This window comes from Macaca mulatta, chromosome 18, assembly GCF_049350105.2.
Source record: "Macaca mulatta isolate MMU2019108-1 chromosome 18, T2T-MMU8v2.0, whole genome shotgun sequence".
NCBI lineage: Eukaryota > Metazoa > Chordata > Mammalia > Primates > Cercopithecidae > Macaca > Macaca mulatta.
The window spans coordinates 78,483,420-78,505,309 of record NC_133423.1 but is presented as its reverse complement, the minus strand read 5'-3'; the positions used below and the strand labels follow the sequence as shown (position 1 = coordinate 78,505,309).

At 42.8% G+C, this 21,890-nt stretch overlaps 1 protein-coding gene and 1 long non-coding RNA gene across 2 annotated transcripts in view; one reads left to right on the top strand and one right to left on the bottom strand.

Annotated features, from left to right (window-relative positions):
- The window catches only part of LOC106994416 (uncharacterized), a 131,244-nt gene extending 110,838 nt beyond the window's left edge, over positions 1-20,406 (bottom strand). The window contains exons 1-3 of the long non-coding RNA XR_013408331.1: positions 20,276-20,406; positions 13,365-13,497; positions 9,400-9,519 (exon numbers count right to left, since the gene is read on the bottom strand). This is a non-coding gene — a long non-coding RNA (uncharacterized LOC106994416). The remainder of the gene's footprint in view (positions 1-9,399; positions 9,520-13,364; positions 13,498-20,275) is intronic.
- The window catches only part of LOC106994417 (uncharacterized), a 216,520-nt gene that overhangs the window by 176,273 nt on the left and 18,357 nt on the right, over positions 1-21,890 (top strand). The window lies entirely within an intron of this gene.

Sequence of the window (21,890 nt, the reverse complement as noted above, 5' to 3'; positions counted from 1 at the left end):
AACTCAAGATATGAGTTCAAGTTTTATTTGCATTTTAGAAGGGAATATGTTGAGTGACAGAGTGGCCAATAATTCACCTGAAATCACACAACTAGAAGGTGTTTGGGATTTGAGCTCATTGCCAAACCAGAGATGATAATGCCAGTCCTTTCTAACTCACAGGGTTTTGGAGGAGGGTCAAACAGAAGGAGATAAGTGAAAATGTAATGTAAAACATAAGCCACCTTACCAGTATGTATCATTGAGCTGACTAAATGCTAATTATATGCTAACAGAAAACAATTTTTTTTTCTTTTTTGAGATGGAGTCTCGCACTGTCGCCCAGGCTGGAGTGCAGTGGCGCGATCTCGGCTCACTGCAAACTCTGCTTCCCAGGTTCACACTAATCTCCCACCCCACTCTTCAAGTAGCTGGGACTACAGGCACCCACCACTATGCCCGGTTAATTTTCTGTATTTTTAGTAGAGACAGGGTTTCACCATGTTAGCCAGGATGGTCTTGATCTCCTGACCTTGTGATCCACCCACTTTGGCCTCCCAAAGTGCTGTGATTACAGGCGTGAGCCACCGCATCTGGCCACCGAAAATAATTTTAAACCTTTTGGAGATTGGACAATATTATCATATTTAAATATTAATTAAAATAGTTGCTGGGTGCAGTGGCTCATGCCTGTAATCCCAGCACTTTGGGACGCCAAGGCGAGTGGATCACCTGAGGTCAGGAGTTCAAGACTAGCCTGGCCAACATGGTGAAACCCCATCTCTACTAAAAATACAAAAATGAGCTGGGCATGGTGATGGGCACCTGTAATCCCAGCTACTCGGGAGGCTGAGGCAGGAGAATTGCTTGAACCTGGGAGGCGGAGGTTGCAGTGAGCCAAAATCGCGCCACTGCACTCCAGCATGGGCAACAGAGCAAGACTCCTTCTCAAAAAATATATGTACATGTTATATATATGCACATATATATATATTTAGTATATTTTACAGGCCTAATCAAACAAGTAACTAACATTGTTAAAGTGTGAACATTCACCAATGTAGATGGATCTCAAAAACACACTGTTGAGAAAAAAAAAAGCAAGTCGTGGGATGCCATGCACCATTTTTTGCAATTTGTTCAAATGTCGGAAATATAAAGCAGTACTATATATTATATATGGATAAATACACATTTAGTGAAATTGTAAAACCGTGGAGGATGTTGAAGTTTATTTAACACCAGCTGCTCTACCAGATAAGCCCTGAAATTTTAATAGCTTGGACACAAAAATGCTTATTTATTCTCATTTATATCACGGCCTAATGGATGTTTCTGGCTCCACGTGGAAACCCAAGAACCCTGGCTGATTCCATCGTGGGGTCTTTTGTTCCCCAGGGGCAACTGGGGAGAAGGACAAGGGAAAAGCATGTCTTCTTCATCACAACTTGTCCAGAGAAGGACGTTATCACCTCTGTCCAGGTTCCCGTGGGCAGCACGCCGTGACACACCACACCTGACTGCACGGGAGACTGGGAACTGTATTTTAACCTCCCACTCAAGAGGAAAGATCACTGATCCTGGTGAACTCACAGGGTTTTGAGAGGATGCACATGAACCTCTGGCTAGTTGCCACGTGTAGTCGGGGGGCGGGGGGAAGGAAAGCTAAAGGAAATATGCCAAATGTCGTATTTTTTGAAGTTGTATGAAGGGCACATGTGTATCATGGCACACTCTGTACTTTTCTTTGTGTTTAAATTTTTTAGTTTTTAAAAAGACCAAAAGACGGGAAACGTGAACCTTTTCTTAGGGCTACCTATGAACCTGCCTGTGATCTCAAGCTAGAACTGGGCTGGCGAACTAAGGCTCACAAGCCAACAACAGCTTTTATGTTTTTAAAGGATTAAATAAATAAATAAATAGAAGAAGAGGAATATATGACAGAGACTGTATGTGGCTGAAAAGCCTAAAATATTTACTATCTGGCCCCTCTGAAGGAAAAGTTTGTCAGCCCATGTCAGAACAAAAGAAAATATGATGTATTGTCTTAAAAGCATAAGTTAAAACTCACTATATGCCAGGCACTGAGCTGATACATAAATTCTTTCAGAAATTTTATCCTTATGACAGCACAATCAAGTAGGCCAATGAAGAAATTGAAGCACAGAGAGCTTAGGTAACCTACACAAGATCACACAGCTATTCTAACCCTAGCAGTATGATTCCAGAGCCTACCTTCTTCACTACTGTATTATTCTGTCTTCCTAATTTGCTTTTCCATTTTTCAAATTTAGAAGTATTTTCTGAACCATAATAATGAATTGATGAAATTATAGTTTACGTTCAAATTTTATTTCACATTTACATATATGTACCTGTATATCTACAGTTTCAGCAGATGAGCCTTGTCGAAGGCACTAATGTTATCTATGGATTTCACTTCAGTGTAGTAAAGGCAGCATTATTAAATACTTGCTGTCATGAAAGATAAGGTAAGACTGAAATGTTTCAGGTTAGTGGAGACTAAGGAGAAATAACTTCTGAAAGCAATGTGAGGTTCTGGGACAGAGAAGATACTAGGAGAAAAACTGTTAACAATTGAAGAAGGTCTATAGTTGGGTTAATAATATTGTACCACTATTAATTTCCTAACCTTGATAATTATACTGAGGTTATGAAATACACTAATATTAGGAGAAATGGTATGAAGAAGATGAGGGAATTCTTTGTACTGTTTTTGCAATTTTTCTTCAAATCTAAAATGATCCAAAATTAAAGTTATAAAAGAAATACAAGTGGTTCTGAGAGACCAATAATAAACATATGCAGTGAACATTTATTGAGTCTCCACATACACAAGAAGGGCTGTCAGGTCAGATGGCACCCTCACCAGCTAAGCCTTGCCTGCAGCAGCTCCAGGGTGAGCAGACGGACCCCCGAGTGATCCACTGAGAGAGTTCCCATCAGCTGAGGCAATTCTCTGGAGAAGGGTCCTCACAGTCCATTTGGGGAACACCTGGAGGATGGGGTACCATCTGATGAAGGGGTTCCCAGGGGCATCATAGTATGATAATGACATTTGCTGCTAAGACTGCGAAGACAGGGACTGGAAAGTGGTCATTGGAGCCATCACACCTGCAGTCATGCCGAGGCGAGTACAGTCAGAGCAGCGCCTGCCGAGCTGGAGGGAGGTGGAGGGATGGAAGGCTCATGGAGCTAGGTTGAATAATACAGTCATGCCGAGGCGAGTACAGTCAGAGCAGTGCCTGCCGAGCTGGAGGGAGGTGGAGGGATGGAAGGCTCATGGAGCTAGGTTGAATAATACAGTCATGCCGAGGCGAGTACAGTCAGAGCAGTGCCTGCCGAGCTGGAGGGAGGTGGAGGGATGGAAGGCTCATGGAGCTAGGTTGAATAATACAGTCATGCCGAGGTGAGTACAGTCAGAGCAGTGCCTGCTGAGCTGGACGGAGATGGAGGGATGGAAGGCTCATGGAGCTAGGTTGAATAATACAGGTGCGGACAGCAAGTATAGACCACTCTTCTAGCAAACTTGGATGGAAAGGGGAAGCTAAAAAAATCAGGTGTCTGCTAGAGGGACATGTAAAGAAAAATCGGTTCTGTTATGAATACCTGCTACACCACAGCCTCTTCCTAGTGGACCTTTACCGGCAAGTGGCCATGTTTGTCCCAGCTCTGGCCACAGCTAATTTGATCTTGACTGGGCTGGTGTCTAGTCTACAGAGGCAGTCAGTGCCTGGCAGGAGGGTCTTGCCGATGGCACGGGGGTGACCAGCCAAACAAACCTGGTCTTTCCTTTGGGGGAGCTTGAATCTGAGGCTGACTTTGCAGAAGGTGAGACGGGCAGCTGAGCCCGAGCTAGCACCAGAGTTGCTCTCGGGTCATCAGAGCTGGGCTGGATCATCAGAGCTCCAGCTAGTCACCAAGGAGCTGCCGCCTTCCAGTTTTCCTTGGCCTGCCTGAGAGCTGCTGAGAGTATTTCCTCTCTGTCTGTGAAGTCTCATATGACATCCTTATTAACTAAATATCTGAAAGGTATCCTCCTTTTCCAATCCTCTCAAAGAGCCTAACTCAAGGCAGATGGTATGAGGGGACTGAGAAGGGCTTTGCATTGCATTGTGCCAAAGCTAAGATTCCATGAGTCGTAAGGCACACTACTGTTATACACCGAGAGAAAAAACCCTTGCAATAGAATGGTAAGGGGACTTCATTGCAAAAAACATGCTGGTCTCAGAGATGCTCAATATGAAAAAATATGTCTTAGAATTGATGAAATACAGCACATTCAGAAAATGAGTGTTGGAGACACTTACAGATTGAGTTAAAGACATGGTTAGGCAGACAGAGACGAAGATACATCAGGGAGACAGGGTGGGATGCTTCCAACAGAAGCAGGAAGGAACTGGCTCAGGGTCGCTGAGGAGTTTCCATCTTCCTGACATGTATGGTGGGCCCTACAGATGTGGATGGAGAGAAATATGTAGTTGAAGAAAGAGAGATTTCAATAGGTTAGGCTTGGAGGCCTCACTTTTCTGAGTCATTAGGAGGCAATTTTGTATTTCCTTTTGGAATTATTTCAGGACCATTTTTTATGAGTTCTTTTATAAGCTCAGACTCGTATTTCTGAGTTTTAACTGCATTTTACCAGTGATTCTATGAGATGGCTGAGAGTGTAAAGATGTAGAATTTAGTGTTTAATAAAAGACAAACCAGCTCTAACACAAGAGTGTTGCTTCTGTGCACATGCTGTATTTCAGCAGAATTGCGACTATAAATTTCACATAATATTACCAAATGATGTGATCTCATATTATGACGTTTAATGAAAGGACTGCAAGCTCAAAGGCACAATGCTAGAAAATCTGCCGTCAGTGCACGGTCTTTATTACACCCAGAAAGGGCCTGAAAGTTCAGGTGAACCTACTTCTTGATTCACAGATGAGTAAATGAGGCCAGCATGTGACAGAAATTGCCCAGCATCACACAGAGTATGAGGAAACAGGAGTTCAGAATTTCTCATTCCAGATAAGAGGATTCCTCTATGTGCTCCACCACTGACTTGGAAGATTTTATAAGTTCTTCCTTCAAATTAAGTTTTTTTGAGATACAGTCTAACTTTGTTGCCCAGGCTGCAGTGCAGTGGTGCAATCACAGCTCACTGCAGCCTCAAACCTCTGTGCTCCAGCTATTCTCCCACCTCAGCGTCCCAAGTGGCTGGGACTACAGGCATGCACCACTATGTCTGACTGATTATTTTTTGTAGAGACAAGATTTCACTACGTTGCCCAGGCTGGGCTTGAACTCTTGGGCCCACATGACCCTCTTACCTCGAACTCCCAAAGTGCTGGCATTACAAGAGTCAGCCATCATGCCTGGCCCAAATTAAATGTTTTAATTCATTTTTGAACAAAGTTGTATGTGTTCCAGATTTGCTTTCCATGAAGATACCCATTTTGCTAACGTTCAACTCAAGATGAAGAGATTCTTGAGTTTGGGACTTTGACATTCGATGCATCGGTGCCATGTTGGTGCATTATTTTTATTTGTTCTGGGGGATCATAAGCTCTTCAAGGGCAGTGGTTGCAGCAGCACTCTGCCGAACTCAAGACTGCACCTGTACTTTCACCTCACCTAGTGCTACTTTAAAAATGACTGAGCAGACAGAGACGTTCCATCATCTCAGGGAAGACCAACCTCCCCAGCTCAGTGTTTGAGGACTCTATAATCAGACAGCAATAGAGCTGCCAGCCATATCCCCACTGGGTCATACCCCACATTCAAGTCACCCTGATTAGGTTTCTTTTCTCCCTCAAACTCCCATTGCATCAATCTCTGTGCCTTTGTTCATGCTACCACCAAAAGCCTGAAAGCATTTTCTGCCTGCCAACCTCTTCAAATGCATTTCCAGCCATGGTACTGCTCAGCCCTTAGCAAATGCCTGCTGTTTGCAGGTGTCAGGGCAGGCAGGCACGGGCCTCCAGTGGTGCACAAAAAGAACCTTGTCTCTGCCATCAGAGGTTTTGCAGTCCAGTGGGAGGGAGCCACACCAACACACACCACACAGCAATATGCACATCATCATCAACAGTGGTAACTGCTATGAAGCCAAACACCAGAGTGCTGAGATCAAATAGCAGGAGAACCTAATTTAGCCCTCCTGGTGGTCTGGAAAGGCTCCTCTGAAAAAGTGACATTTGAAAAACCTTTAACCTCCAGCAACATCGACGTGTTCATAATTCCTGGAAAAGGGCACGGTGTTTCCTGCCTGGGTCCTTTTGTTCACTGCGTTCCCTTGGTCTAGAACCTCCTTGACTCACCCATCACCCACACTGCTGCATTCTAGTGTTTCCTTCTGTAGCTGACCTATTCCTGTCTATACTCCAGACAAGTGTCACCTCCTCAGAAAACCTTCCACGAGTTTCCCCCTCTTGTCCTCTCATCATGTGGGCTTGGCATTCCGTTTTATAAGCCCAGAGCACCTTACCATAGCACCTGCTATGAAATGCTGACATCACCTGGCCTGCTCAGCCACCGTTTCCTCAACTAAATTCTTCAAGGGCGGAAGTAAATCATCTTTGTAGACCCAGACTCTAAAACAGCATGTGGTATGTGGTAGGCATCTTGTAAATGTTCTTGAAGATCCATCATTTATTTATCCAGAGGGCCCCAAACACTGGAAGGTTACGATTCTCATTTGTTGAAAAACACAACTGTAGGAGAAATCTGTGACCCCATAGTATCTTTTGGTTTTATTGCTTCCAAGATGCAAAACACTAATGAATACTTGGTTTTTAAACTTCTGGCTTGAATTTTGATCACCATTAGGCAAACAACCAAGTGAGTCAATCAAGCCTAACTTACACGCTTTACAGGAAGACATTAGAGGTGGAAAGGGCCATGTCATTCACTTAGATGTTGTTTCTTTTTACATTTTAACATATTTAAGAACTATGTTTAATAATCAGATAATACTACTTATAAAATACAGTAGCAGCCAGAAAGAACTATCAGAGAATCTAAGCGGGGGCATTTCAAACTGGGTTCCTTGGAGTCCTGGTTATGTGGAAATGTCTCAGGGAGGACTGTAGGGTCTCTGGGACTTCCGTGTCACTGCTGTGGTTCCATCTGTTTCCCCATCCTTCTGCGTGCCCCAAACACCTCAGGCTCTATAACAAACTATCTTGGAAATGGCCTCTTCTTATCTTAAAGCTCTCATGATTTTGGGCGGCTGTCAGCTCAACAAGAGACTTGTTTTAATCAATGTTTACTTGTCTAGGTTAAAGGGTTCTGGACTCAGGAAATACTTTCGAACTTGAGAAATAAGACTGTGACCCAAAGAGTGGGATGGGGCAGCAAGATGGTCCCGGGCAGCAGGGTCAGAGGACCTCAGTGTTCAGCTCCAGCCCCTTCCAGCTGCAGCCCTGGAGCAAGTGACTCCACTCTCCGGTGCCTCACACTCAGTGTCTGTGACACGGGAAACATGCTGTGACCTTCCTCAGACGGCCGCTGGAGGATTAAGGGAGACACCAAATGTAGGAGTTGTTTACCATGGTGATAATGATTATGTATGGAAGTAATACTACGAAGGCTGTGAAAATAAGTTTAAAAGCTGTAAGCACAGAAAATATTTTTGTTTCACTGCCTCCAAGATGCAAAGTCTCAACAGTATTTGGTTTTTATCATCTGTCTTGTGTTTTGATAGCCATTAGGCAGACAATCAGGAGAGTCGATAAAGTCTAGGTTTTTATGTTTTATGGAAAGGCATGAGAAATAGAAAAGGCCGTACCATTCATTCATTTAGATGTTGTTCCTTTTAACACACTTAAGAACTATATTGAGCAGTTAGAGAGTAATATTTAAATTTTCACCGGTGTGCAGACAACCAGAAGGAACTTTCAGAGAGGATTTCAAACTGAGTTGCTCGGAGTCCTGCTTCTGTGGAGACATCTCAGGGAGGGATTGTAGGGTTTCTGGGACTTCAGGGTCACTTCTGTGGTCCCACCTAAGTTCCCCCATGTGTCTGTGTGCCCAAAGCACCTCAGGCTCCATGAAACACTACCTTGGAAGTAGTCCCTTCCTTGTCTTAGTGCCCTCGTGGTTTGTGTAAGCTTATGCGTTTCCTGGATCTCCCTTGGCTCTGTGTCTGGCTTCCCGAAGATCTGGCTTCTTGAGTATGCGCTGCAAAATACTGATTGCCTCCTTTCCTTACTACCCTCATCTGTGTCCTTCAACGCTGCCTGTCCCACTCCAGCAGGGACCCTCTATTTTCTTGTTTTATGCAAAGTCTCATTTTTCTACTAGGTCAACATTCTGGAGGCCTGGAGGGCCTCTGGCATGGTGTTTTGTGAAGGCTCTGGAGTGAACTGCATTCTAAGCTGAAAATGGTCAGGGCATGGTGTGGCCATGTCCCCAGCCGGCTCCTGGTTGGGATGGGCCCTGTTAAACCGCGCCCCGCCCATTGTGCTGTAGGCCACAGAGACATACACAACCATTATTCATTACACAGGAATTTAGCTACATTTATTTCTCTAAAATTAAACGCAGTTAGCTTGAGAGTTTTAGTAAATGTTAAGTATGTATAATTAATACCAAATATTTTGCTCAGAGGTTCTCAACAGATCATTTGTGATTAATCAGCTGATTCTGAAGATTATTCAAGTAAAAGACTTAGTAGCCACATTTGCCTAGATAAGACCCTCAAAACTCACAATCACAGAGATGCACACACATACCCAGACATGTACACACACACACACAGGCACACATTGGCATTTTACATACTAGGCCCTAAAGAGGATAATTTCCTCCCAAGTTTGTGACTTCAAATGTTTCTTAAAATCATAGTTCATTTCTGGCTGGGGGCAGTGGCTCACGCCTGTAATCCCAGCACTTTGGGAGGCCAAGGCGGGCAGATCACGAGGTCAGGAGATCGAGACCATCCTGGCTAACACAGTGAAACCCCGTCTCTACTAAAAATACAAAAATTCGCCGGGCATGGTGGTGGATGCCTGTAGTCCCAGCTACTTGGGGGGCTGAGGCAGGAGAATGGCGTGAACCCGGGAGGCGGAGCTTGCAGTGAGCTGACATCGCGCCACTGCACTCCAGCCTGGGCGACAGAGCGAGACTCCGTCTCAAAAAAAAAAAAAAACAAAAGAAAAGAAAAATCAAAGCTCATTTCCACTTTCTCCATTTCTTTCTTTTCTTTTCTTTCTCTCTTTTTTTTTTAACTTTCCATGCTGAGGGAAGTTTAGAAAATCTAAATGAAAATCCTTTTCTAAGAAGTAGCCTCTCACAGCAAAACGTTGTGTTTTAAATCCATCAAATAAGTGATATCTACCTGTCTCCCAAACTTATGGGATCTTCATGAGGATTCAATAAGATAACTGATAGGTAAGTACTTACGTATTGTGAAATTGTATACAGATGTAAGGGACTGCTTTCATAATTTCAGTTATTATTGCCTCATTTATTATTATTGTGGCTAGGAGTTTGGTGTGAGTCTATCATCAGCTGGAGACTTTTCTGGAAGAAATAGCAGACCACCATTAGGACTGAACATAAAAACACCAATAATTTTCTTAGTGCCTTTCCTAGCTTTTCAAAGAGTCTCATGGCAGGTAGCACCATGCTTCTTTGAGTTCCATTTTATCATTCTAATGCTTTACTTAAATATTATCAGGCAGGAAGGTTTATGGCAAATACTGCTCAGAAATTCATTCAATATACATTACTGGTGGCTGCCTGCATGCTAGGCCCCAGTCATATATGGATGAAACAGACAAAAATCTCTGCCTTGTCCTAGCCAGACCAATCAGACAAGAGAAATAAGAGCATCCAAATAGGAAGAGAGGAAGCCAGCTAGATCTAGAAAACCCCATAGTCTCAGTCAAAAAGCTGCTCCAGTTGATAAACAACTTCAGCAAAGTTACAGGATAAAAAATCAATGTATAAAAATCACTAGGCATTCCTTTTTTTTTTTTTTTTTTTTTTTTTTTTTTTTGACAGAATCTCACTCTGTTGCCCAGGCTGGAGTACAGTGGCATGATCTCAGCTCACTGCAACCCTGGCCTCCTGGATTCAAGGAATTCTCCTGCCTCAGCCTCCTGAGTCCTATACACCAGCAAAAGCCAAGCCAAAAGCTAAATCAGAAAGGCAATCCCATTCACAATTGCCACATAAAGAATAAAATAGCTAGGGATATGGCTAACCAGAGAGGTGAAATATCTCTATAAGGAGATTACAAAACATTGCTCAGAGAAATCAGAGATGACACAAACAAATGGAAAAACATCCCATGCTCATGGATAGGAAGAATCAATATCATCAAAATGGCTATACTGCCCAAAGCAATTTACAGATTCAATGGTATTCCTATTAAACTACCAGTGACATTTTTCACAGAACCAGAAAAAAAGCTATTTTAAAATTTGTATGAAACCAAAAAAGAGCTCAAATAGCCAAGGCAATCCTAAGCAAAAATGACTAAGCTGGAGGCATCATGTTACCTGAATTCTAACTATACTACAAGGCTACAGTAACCAAAACAACATGGTACTGGCACAAAAACAAGCACATAGACCAATGGAACAGAATAGAGAGTCCAGGAATAAGGCCACACACCTACAACTATCTGATCTTCAACAAAGCTGGCAAAAACAACCAAGGGGGAAAAGATTCCTATTCAGTAAATGGTGCTGGGATAACTGGCTAGCCATATGCAGAAGACTGAAGCTGGATCCCTTCTTTATACCATAGACAAAAATCAACTCGAGATGGATTAAAGACTTAAATGTAAAACCCAAAACCATAAAAACCCTGGAAGACAACCTAGGCAATACCATCTTGGACATAAAATGGGCAAAGATTTCACAACAAAGACACCAGAAGTAATCACAACAAAAGCAAACATTGGCAAATGGGATCTAATTAAACTTAAGAACTGCACAGAAAAAGAAACTATCAACAGGGTAAACAGAATAGGAGAAAATATTTGCAAACTCTGCATCTGACAAAGGTCTAACACCCAGCATCTATAAGGAACTTAAACAAATTTACAAGAAAAAAACAACCCCATTAAAAAGTGGGCAAAGGACATGAACAGACACTTCTCAAAAGAAGACCTGGATGCAGTGAACAAGCATAGGAAGAAAAGCTCAGTATCACTGATAACTAGAGAAATGCAAATCAACACCACAATGAGATACAGTCTCACATTAGTCAGAATGGGTATTATTAAAAAGTCAAAAAATAACAGCTGCTGTCAAGGTTGCAGAAGAAAGGGAATGCTTATACACTGTTGGTGGTAGTGTAAATTAGTTCAACCATTGTGGAAAATAGTATGGCGATTCCTCAAAGAGCTAAAAGCAGAACTACCATTCCACCCAGCATCCCCATTACTGGGTATATACCTAGAGGAATGTAAATCATTCTACCATAAAGACACATGCACACAAAAGTTCATTGTAGCAGTATTCACAATAGAAAAGCCACGGAATCAACCTAAATGTCCATCAATGACAGATTGGATAAACAAAATGTGGTGCATATACACCATGGAATGCTATGCAGCCATAAAAAAGAATGAGATCACGTCTTTTCCGGGAACATGGATGGAGCAGGAGGATATTATCCTTAGCAGACTAATGCAGGAGCAGAAGACCAAATACCACATGTTCTCGCTTGTAAGTGGGAGCTAAATGATAAGAACTTATGAACACAAAGAAGGAAGCAACAGACACTGGGTCTATTTGACAGGGTACTGGGTACTATTGGGTACTGGGCTTAATACCTGGGTGATGAAATAATATGTGGCATGACAGACAGTGAGGAGTCAGGGACTATGCCAAGCTGATGTGACAGTGTACTTCTCATGGATGTAGCTTCTTCAAAGTATGGTCCAGTTAAAGTATGGTCCCGTAAAATCTTTAGGTTATTTATGGGGATAAAAAACTATACATTAGTTATAATGTGCAGGTGATGGGTGCACTAAAAATCTCAGAATTCACCACGATGTAATTCATCCATGTTGCCAAAAACTACTTGTACCCCAAAAGCTATTGAAATTAAAAAAATATATTTAAGTTATGTTGCTGAAGTGTCCTTTAGAAATATCAATTGGCTGGGTGTGGTGGCTTATGCCTGTAATCCCAGCACTATGGGAGGCCAAGGCGGGCGGATCACTTGAGGTTGGGAGTTCGAGACCAGCCTGACCAACATGGAAAAATCCTGTCTCTATTAGAAATACAAAATTAGCCAGGAGTGGTGGCGCATGCCAGTAATCCCAGCTACTCTGGAGGCTGAGGCAGGAGAATCCCTTGAACCCGGGAGGCAGAGGTTGTGGTGAGCTGAGAGCGTGCCACTGTACTCCAGCCTGGGTGACAGCGAGACTGCGTCTCAAAAAAAAAAAAAATTATCAATTTACACTCTCACCAACTGTTTTTATTTGTATTTCTTCAATTAGTACTGAATTTGAACTTTTAAAACATATTTATTGGACATTCATTGTTCTCTATTGCATAATCAAGTTTTCTTCCACTGGTACAAATGTCAACTTGACATTTGTATATATATTTGTTATAATTACCATATATCCTGGGTTTACATTTAAGCCTTTCATTCTATTTATTCCCAATTCATCACCACATTGCTTTAATTATTATAGTTTTATAATATATTTTAATACCAAATAGTGTGTCCCTAACATTGCCTTTTATTTTCAGAAATTTTATGGTTATTGTCACATGTCTGTTCTTTCAGATAAAATATGGAATCATTTTGTTTGGTAAGGTCATTTGGTTGGGGATTATACAGAAACAATTGAATTTACACGTTAATTTAGGGAAAAATGGTATTTTTTCTCTCAGTATCTTCTTTTTCAATATTTATTTTATAATTAGCCACCTTATAAGCTGTCTTATTGTTCCTGATTTTTGTTCATTTATTTGTTAATCCTGGGTTTTCAATAAGTAAAAACATGCCATCAGAAAATAATACTAACTTTGTTTCTTTCCTTTCAGTATTGAAACCTCTTATTGCATTTTTTTGGTTAATTTTATGTCAGTATATCCACATTAATGTTAAAACAAGTTGTGCTAAATGAAACTTAAACTGATTCTAACATTAATTCAAAGCATTTTGGTTTTGTCTTGTTTTTACCATTTTGCTTGCTGTAACAATAGTTTTTCAGAAAAGAGGCTGGGTGCAGTGGCTCATACCTGTAGTCCCAGTGCTTTAGAGGCTGAGGCAGGAAGATTGCTTGAGGCCAGGAGTTCAAGACAAGCTTGGGCAACATAGTGAGACCCTGTGTCTACAAAATATAAAAACGTAACCAAGTGTGGTGGTATGTGCCTGTGGTCCCAACTACTTACCAAGTGTGGTGGTATGTGCCTGTGGTCCCAGCTACTTGGGAGGCTCAGGTGGGAGGGTTGCTTGAGCCCGGGAGTTTAAGGCTGTGTTGGCGCCACTGCACTCCAGCCTGGGCAACACAGCAAGACCTTGTCTCTAAAAAACAAAACAAAACAATAATTTTTCACAAATGATAAAGAATTTAGAAGATATTTTTGTCATCTATTAAAATACTCATTTTTCGTTTTTTACTAAATAACATGGGAAATTGTATTAATCGTTTTATTATATTGAACATGTTTGCATTTCAGGACTTCAGGAATGAAGTTCATTTGGCTAATTATGAGTTTTAAAAGGAAATTAATATCTTTGTTTAATCCTATGAATAATAGTTACCAAGTCAGTGCAACAGGTGCAATTCAGTCTTGCTTCCAGTGGCTCTGGTTTATTAAATTTATTATTATTATTATTATTATTATTATTTTAAGACAGAGTCTTGCTGCAAGCTCCACCTCCCAGGTTCATGTCATTCTCCTGCCTCAGTCTCCCGAGTAGCTGGGACTACAGGCACCTGCCACTACTCCTGGCTAATTGTTTTTGTATTTTTATTAGAGACAGGGTTTCACTGTGTCAGCCAGGATAGTCTTGATCTCCTGACCTCGTGATCCGCCCACCTCGGCCTCCCAAAATGCTGGGATTACAGGCATAAGCCACTGCGTCTGGCCTATTAAGTTAATTATTAAAGCAAACTAACCACAGACCAAATGCCATGGAAGGAGGTTCAGAATAGCATGGTCTAAGTTTGATTTTACAATTCAGGCATTTCTGAAGACATAAAACATGGCTGGCAGCAAAAGCTGAATATTGCAGCTTTACAACATAGATTAAGAAATGAGATGAAATCCACTTGGGGATTTAGATGCCGTTGTTGACAATTAAAAAGTTTCGAGTAAGATGATGAAAGCAAAGACATGTTCATCCTAAATGCAAAAGGCCACTTGATAAGCCTTGCTTTTCCAAATATAGATGTTTAATTGGAAAATTCAGGTAGCAAAATAGTGAGTTGTTTAGGGTCATATTGCTTTATGTTTCAGCGTCAAAAAAAGAAAAAAAATATCTTGGAGATATATTTCTGTAGAAGGAAAATGAAATTAAATTCATTATTATTTAATTAGTGAACCAATTATTCTGTGATATCTATTGAGGCTCCAGTTTTGACTTGAAAAGGTAGCAAACCTAAGCAAGGCTGCTGAAGAGTCCCTGTCCACCTGCCTCCCCTGCCATGCCTGTCCTGTCGGGCTTGGTGGTCTCCTTCACAGCAGCTATTTCAGCTACCCCTTCATTCCAGCTATTTCAGCCTCCCTCTCAGCTTCTTTTGGCCCCAGTTTCTCCCTAAGTGTCTCAAAGCTGCACACTCAGGTTTTTATACTGCTCTTGTGAGATTATCTAACCTTTTTATTATTATTATTATTATTTTGTCTTGCTCTGTTGCCTAGGCTGGAGTGCAGTGGCATGATCTCAGCTCACTGCAACCTCCGCTTCCCGAGTTCAAGCGATTCTCCTGCCTCAGCCTCAGCCCCTCTAGTAGCTGGGATTACAGGGATGCACCATCATATCTGGCTGGCTAATTTTTTTTTTTTTTTTTTTTTTTTTTTTAGTAGAGATAAGGCTTTGCCATGTTGGCCAGGCTGGTCTCGAACTCCTGACCTCAGGTGATCTGCCCACCTCAACCTCCCGAAGTGGTGGGATTACAGGCCACCGTGCTCAGCCAGAGATAATCTAACCTTTAAGCTCATTTCTTTTTTTCCTAGAAGCTCTTCGTTGGTAAACTTTTGTACCCCTGTTTGGATGTCCTTCCTAATCTTTATGGAAGAAACCGAGGCAGTAGCTGAATGTAGAAAATGCATACACCCATGGAAGGGCGGGGATGAAGGAAGTCTCAGGTTCTATTTAAAAACGGCATCGCAACATGCATAAGGCCAGAAAATGAATCCAATTTCTCAACTCCGAATCAGAAAAACTGATCAAGAGAAAAAGGGAAGGCTGTTCTCAGCCCCACAAGGTCCCCAGTTTCATGCATATATGCGGGTCTACAGTTTACAACAAATCTTCCGAGGCAAGTGGGCTACCTATCACACCATCCAAGCACAACAGCAAACTTCGTTTACCAGGCACGATAAAATGATCTCCTCCCCACCGGAAAATACGTATTTTCCATCTCCCAATTCTAAGCAATCTTTGTGAAGCCTCCTGTCTGAGGATTTCCTCAGCATTTTTCACGTACTGTAAATCACTCCTTCTCTCTGCTGTCTGACATTTTCTAATGAGAACTTCCCTTAGGCCTCCGGATGACTCTCGTGGTGGGAAGCCATGACATGTCTATTCATCTTCCATGTTTCCAGAGTCCCAGGAACACCACGCTTTCTGTAAAGGGGTGTGTAGCTTGCACTTTCTGTCTCAACCAAAAATGACACAAGGAAAAGGGCTCAGAAATGCCATGAGCACGATTCTAGTAGTTGGATCTCTGAGGGCATTACACGATGAGAGAGACAAACCTCTCCAGGCCCTTGGCTTCAGATGGGGAGTGTTTTCACAGCGGGCATGTATTGAAACTCCTTTTTGTAATATAAAGAAGATACTTCATATGGCATGTGGGTGATTTTGTAATTTCCCAGGTACCATTTCTAGGGACAGATGCTTCTTCCCTCTTTATTCTGCTCTTTCTCTCCTTTTTTCCCTCAGTTCCTTTGCCCCCACCCATGCCCTGCCACCATTCTCCGTTTCTCCTTTTGCCCCTCCTTCTCTTCATCAGGTATTTACGAAGTGCCTCCTGCCGGCTCTGCCCTGTGCTAGGGTGTAATGGGGAGCAAAGTGGCCACTGCTGTGCTGTCATGGAGCTTCCAGTCTAACAAAGGAACAGAAATTAACCAAATGATCACACAAATTAAAATGTAACCACAAACATGACAACTGCTGAGAGAAGAGATACAGAGAGCTGTAGAAGACCCAAACCAGGGAATCTGCGGAGGTTTTCCTGCGATTTGCTGTTTGAAGTAAGACCATAAAAATGGGGAGGAATCAGTTGGGCCCGGTGGCTCATGCCTGTAATCCCAGCACTTTGGGAGGCTGAGGCGGGCGGATCACCAGGTCAGGAGATAGAGACCGTTCTGGCTAACACGGTGAAACCCCGTCTCTACTAAAAATACAGAAAGAAATTAGCCAGCTGTAGTCCCAGCTACTCGGGAGGCTGAGGCAGGAGAATGGCATGAACCCGGGAGGCGGAGCTTGCGGTGAGCTGAGATTGCACCACTGCACTCCAGCCTGGGCGACTGTGCAACACTCCGATTCAAAAAAAAAAAAAAATGGGGAGGAATCAGGTAAAGAAAGCAGTGGGGGGCTGGGTACAGTGGCTCATGCCTGTAATCCCAGCACTTTGGGAGGCCGAGGCAGGTGTATCACAAGGTCAGGAGTTCAAGACCACCCTGACAAAGATGGTGAAATCCCTTCTCTACTAAAAATACAAAAATTAGCTGGGCGTGGTGGCAGGTGCCTGTAATCCCAGCTACTCAGGAGGCTGAGGCAGGAGAATTGCTTGAACCCAGGAGGTGGAGACTGCAGTGAGCTGAGATTGCACCACTGCACTCCAGCCTGGGTGACAGAGCAAGGCTCCGTCTCAAAAACAAACAAAAAAGAGCAGTGGAGAAGAGCCCCGTAGGCAGAGACCCCAGCGAGTGAGAAGGACTCAGGCAAGAGGAGGTGAGGGTCATGGCCGCTGAGAAGAGCCTGGGAAGGCAGGCAGCAGGCAGGTCATGCAGGATTCTGAGGCCACATTAAGGATTTTGGTGCAATGCTAAGAGGCACGAGAAACTACCAAAGTGTTTTATTTGGGGACGGGGGTTGATTGGATCAGGTTTGCATTTTTAAAGATCACTCTTGCTGCTGCATAGGGGAATGGATTAGGGAAGGGCAAGCGCAGGGGTGAGAGGCCAGTCTGGGGTCCGTGGTAAGGGTCCCGGTGGTTTGACCTGGGTTGATCACCGTGGAAATGGAGAGGAGATGAAGGGTTTGAGTGATATTTCGAATGTAAAGTTAGTATTAGTCGACATTAGATTAGCTATGGGGAAACAGGAGAAAAGGAGATGTCAAAGATGACTCCTAAGTTTTTGGTTTCCTCATAAGTGGATGAGTGGTCATATTATTTACTGGCAGAGGCAATTGTAAGAAGATAAAGTTGGGGATTGTAGTTTTGGACACATTGAATTTCAGGTGCTTTTGATACCTACCTCTAGGACAAGAGGAGTGGTCTGGCTTGGGGATACACAATTGTGAGTCACTGGTGCATAGTTGCTGAAGTGAGTCACAATTGTGTATCCCCAGGCCAGACCACTCCTCTTGCCTTAGACTGGAGCCCAAAGTATGGGTGAGATTGTTTAGGAGGAGATAAAGTGACACAAGGAGGAGCTTAGCCCGAGAAACTCCCACGTGAACAGTTGGGTGGAGGAAGGCAAGTGCGCAAGGAGACCCAGAAAAAAGTGTGGTAACATGAGGGACAAAGCGGAGAGGGAATGGTCCAGATTGGAAAATGCAGGTGACAGGCCAAGTGAACTGAGGACTCTAAACATCCCTGGATTTATTAGTGTGGAGGTCACTGGGGACCTTGGCAAGCTTTGTAAATGTCATCTCACAAAGACGTATACCAAAAAGATTGCTTCATGGACCACTGACAAAAACAAGTCCTGAGCAGAGACAGAGAGTCGTCAGGTAATTTACTAACAGATACGGTCTATATTGCAACTACCTTTTGACAAAAATAAATAATAAAAAAAATAATAATGATTAAAATCTGGGGAGATACAACTACTTTTTTTTATATTATATATTTTGTTTTATACTAAGATGCATTTTTTTTTTTTTTGTTTGTTTGAGACGGAGTCTCACTCTGTCGCCAGGCTGGAGTGCAGTGGCGCAATCTCGACTCACTGCAACCTGTGCCTCCCGGGTTCAAGTGATTCTGCTGCCTCAGCCTCCCGAGTAGCTGGGACTACAGGCATGCGCCGCCATGCCCAGCTAATTTTTATATTTTTAGTAGAGACATGATTTCACCACATTAGCCAGGATGGTCTCAATCTCTTGACCTCGTGATCTGCCTGCTTTAGCCTCCCGCTATTTTTTCCTTAACAAAGTCTCCTTAACATGAGCCTCCAAGTCCAAGGGTCTTGTTGAGAACTGTAGCAGAGTAAGTTCAGCAGTGGCTGTAAACCAAGGACACATTTTTCAAAGGTGCAGGCATAGAAGAGATTCTGGCCGGTGGTTAGTGTTCTTAACCAAAATAATCAAGGTGGCTGTGAACCAATTCAACAGCCGTGTGTCTTAGCAATGCATATCAGCATGCTCCTAGTGACTTACTTGAGGTTCCTGCCACAGATATTTTTCCCCTTAAAGCAACTGGTGACATCCCAAGTCTCTATTTTCAGACAGACGGGATTTTCAGTGAACATTCTTCCCTCATCATTATGCTTGGATCTAGGTGTGCTGTTTGGTCAATATCTTCAAATGTTGAATTAATGGTTGCCTGCATACCGTCTCACTGAAGGTAACCCTATTGGACAAATTCTAAAACTGTTCTTCCCATGAAATGATAGAAATCTCGATTTTCACGTCTTGTCTCGCTAAATGAACCTCCAGGGAGTTTTTGCCATACTAGAGATGTGGCCAGTAATGGTGGAATTCTTCTACAACAGGTATTTGGCAAATTATGGCCCATGGGTTACTCTACTTTGCTGCCTGCTTTTGTATGGTTCACCAGTCGAAATGTTTTTCTTTTTGCAGTTTTAAATGCTGGGAATAAAAAATAGTTTTTTTTGTTTGTTTGTTTGTTTGTTTGTTTTGAGACAGAGTCTTGCTCTGTCCCCCAGGCTGGAGTGCAGTGGCACAATCTCGGCTCACTGCAAACTGCCTCCCGGGTTCACGCCATTCTCCTGCCTCAGTCTCCCTAGCAGCTGGGACTACAGGCGCCCGCCACCACATCCAGCTAATTTTTTTGTATTTTTAGTAGAGATGGGGTTTCACCGTGTTAGCCTGGAAAAAACAACACTTTTGATGTGAAAATTGTATGAAATTCAAATTTCAGTGAGCATATAAATAAAGTTCTACTGGAATTCAGCCACATTCATTTATTTATTCATTGTCTGGCTGCTTTCATGCCACGGCAGAGCTGCATAATTGTGACAGAGTTTGTATGCCTCTCAAAGGCTAAAATATTTATCCTCTGGTCCCTTACAGGAATAGTCTGCTGAACCTGCTCTGGACAATGATAATTTCAGGACTCTGACTCTCTTGACCTTTGAGTTAGTATGGAAAGTGAAGATCATAATGCCATTCCTCCTTTGTCAAGCATTTGTTCTAAAGTCCAAAGTGTTTTGGGCTCACAATAAGCCTGTGAGTTAGGAAAGGTGGGCATTATTAACTCAATTTTACAGATACAGAAGTTAGGCCCCAGAAGTATTGACCAGGCTGAGCTCACAACAATCCTGTAACCAGGTACTATTGTTTCCATTTTAATGATGGGAAGATGCAGGCCAGGCGTCGTGGCTCACGCCTATAATTCCAGCACTGTGGGAGGCAGGTAGATCGCTTGAGCCCAGGAATTTAGGGCCAGCCTGGGCAACAAGGCTGAAATCCCCTCTCTACAAAGAATACAAAAATTAGCCGGGCATGATGGTGCATGCCTATAGTCCCAGCTACTTGGAAAGCTGAGGTGAGAGGTTCAGTTGAGCCCTGGAGTTCGAGGGTACAGTGAGCTGAGATCACACCACTGCCCTCCAGCCTGGGCAATAGAGTGAGATCCAGTTTCTTAAAAAAAAAAAAAAGAAAGAAAGAAAAAAAAAAAGAGGGAAAGATGCAGACTCAGACTCAAAGAGGTAAAGTAACTTACACCAGATCACTCATTGCTTCAGAGCGGGAGTTGAACTTGGATCTTTTGATCTTAATAAAGTTCCGTCCCCCTCCCACCACTTGGCTGCCTCCTGGGTGAAGCATCTGGCCTGTTTCTGAGCTGTCATTTTTGCAGAGAGGGTTATCTGTGGCTTTAATACTGACACCGCCCCTGAGGAGGAAGTCCTTTGTTTGGTCTTGATCTGGTTTAGGCCAGGAAGCACTAGAATACTTTTGAGGTTTCCCCCCATCCCCTCGGGAGCCCTTGGGTAACCCTAGCTTAAGTAGCAGCTCCAAGATGCCAGCAGGTACTTCCCCATGCAAAGCAGACAATTGTCTGGGGTCCTAAAGTTGTGGCTCAGGAGAGCAGGCTCCAGCATTTGGGGGCTTCCATTTCTTTATCACTTCCCACTTCTCTGGCCATCTTCTGTCCTCCTCCTTCCTTTTCGTTGTTGTTATTCTCTCTTCTTCCCTTCTTGTCTTTCTCTGCACATTCTCTAGGTTGAAGCACTTTACCAGTGGCAGCAAAAGGGAGCAGGGCCATTTTCAATCCGTGCACTGCCAATTTTGCAGTAATGTACAGTTGTATTCTGCCACTGGAGTTCATTGGCTGATGGTTGCTGTGAATCTGGATTGTCTGGCTTGGGTCTGCTTGTCCCACCCGCTTCTCTGGCTTCTCTCTGTTCTTTTGCAATTCAGAACCTTGGCATGTGCTGTTCCCTTTGCTTGGAATTCTCGTCACAAGACGAACTTCCTGTCATCTGCTAGGTCCTGGCTAACAGTCACCTCCTTAGAGTTCAGTGGGGCCTTCCTGGATGCCTCAGTCCAGAGCAGCCCCCTCCTCCCTGTGCTCTGCCAGGTCACCGGTTTGTTTTGTTCATAGCACTGTGCCTGTTATGCTGGCTTCTTACTGCAAAGGATGAACCTGAATGCAGCTCCAGGACCTCCGCTGACCAGCAAGTACGGCAGTAGCTCTAGCATTCATCCCAGTGCTGGGCACAAAACAGGCATCAAGAATGCTTTGGGATATTGTGCTGACAGAAATAAGACAGGCACAGCAAGACCAACACTGCATGATCTCACTATATGTGGAATCTAAAAAAAATTGGACTCATAGGAGGAGAGTAGAATGGCTGGGGCAGGGAGTGGATTGGGGAGATGCTGGTCAAAGGGCACACAATTTCAGTTAGACAGGAGGAGTAAGTTCAAGAGATTCGACGTACATCAGGATGACTACAGTGAATAACAACGTATTGTACACTTGACAACTGTTAGGACAGCAGATTTGAAGTGTTCTCACCACAAAAAAGTACATGAGATAATACATATGTTAAATAGCCAGATTTAACGATTGCACAGTGTATACATATACCAAAACAGTGTGTCATAACCATAAGTATATACAATTTTTACTTGTCAAGTAAAAAAATAATAATATGTTTGGATAATGAATAAAATTTTTTAAAAATAAAATCCACAAAATAAAAATAATTACAATTTGCAATTCAATATAGATTATATATTATATATATCTATAAAACTATGTATAGAATATATAGTATAACTATATATTGTATATAGTCAGTTGAAAATACTGTAAGTCAGAAAGTACATTT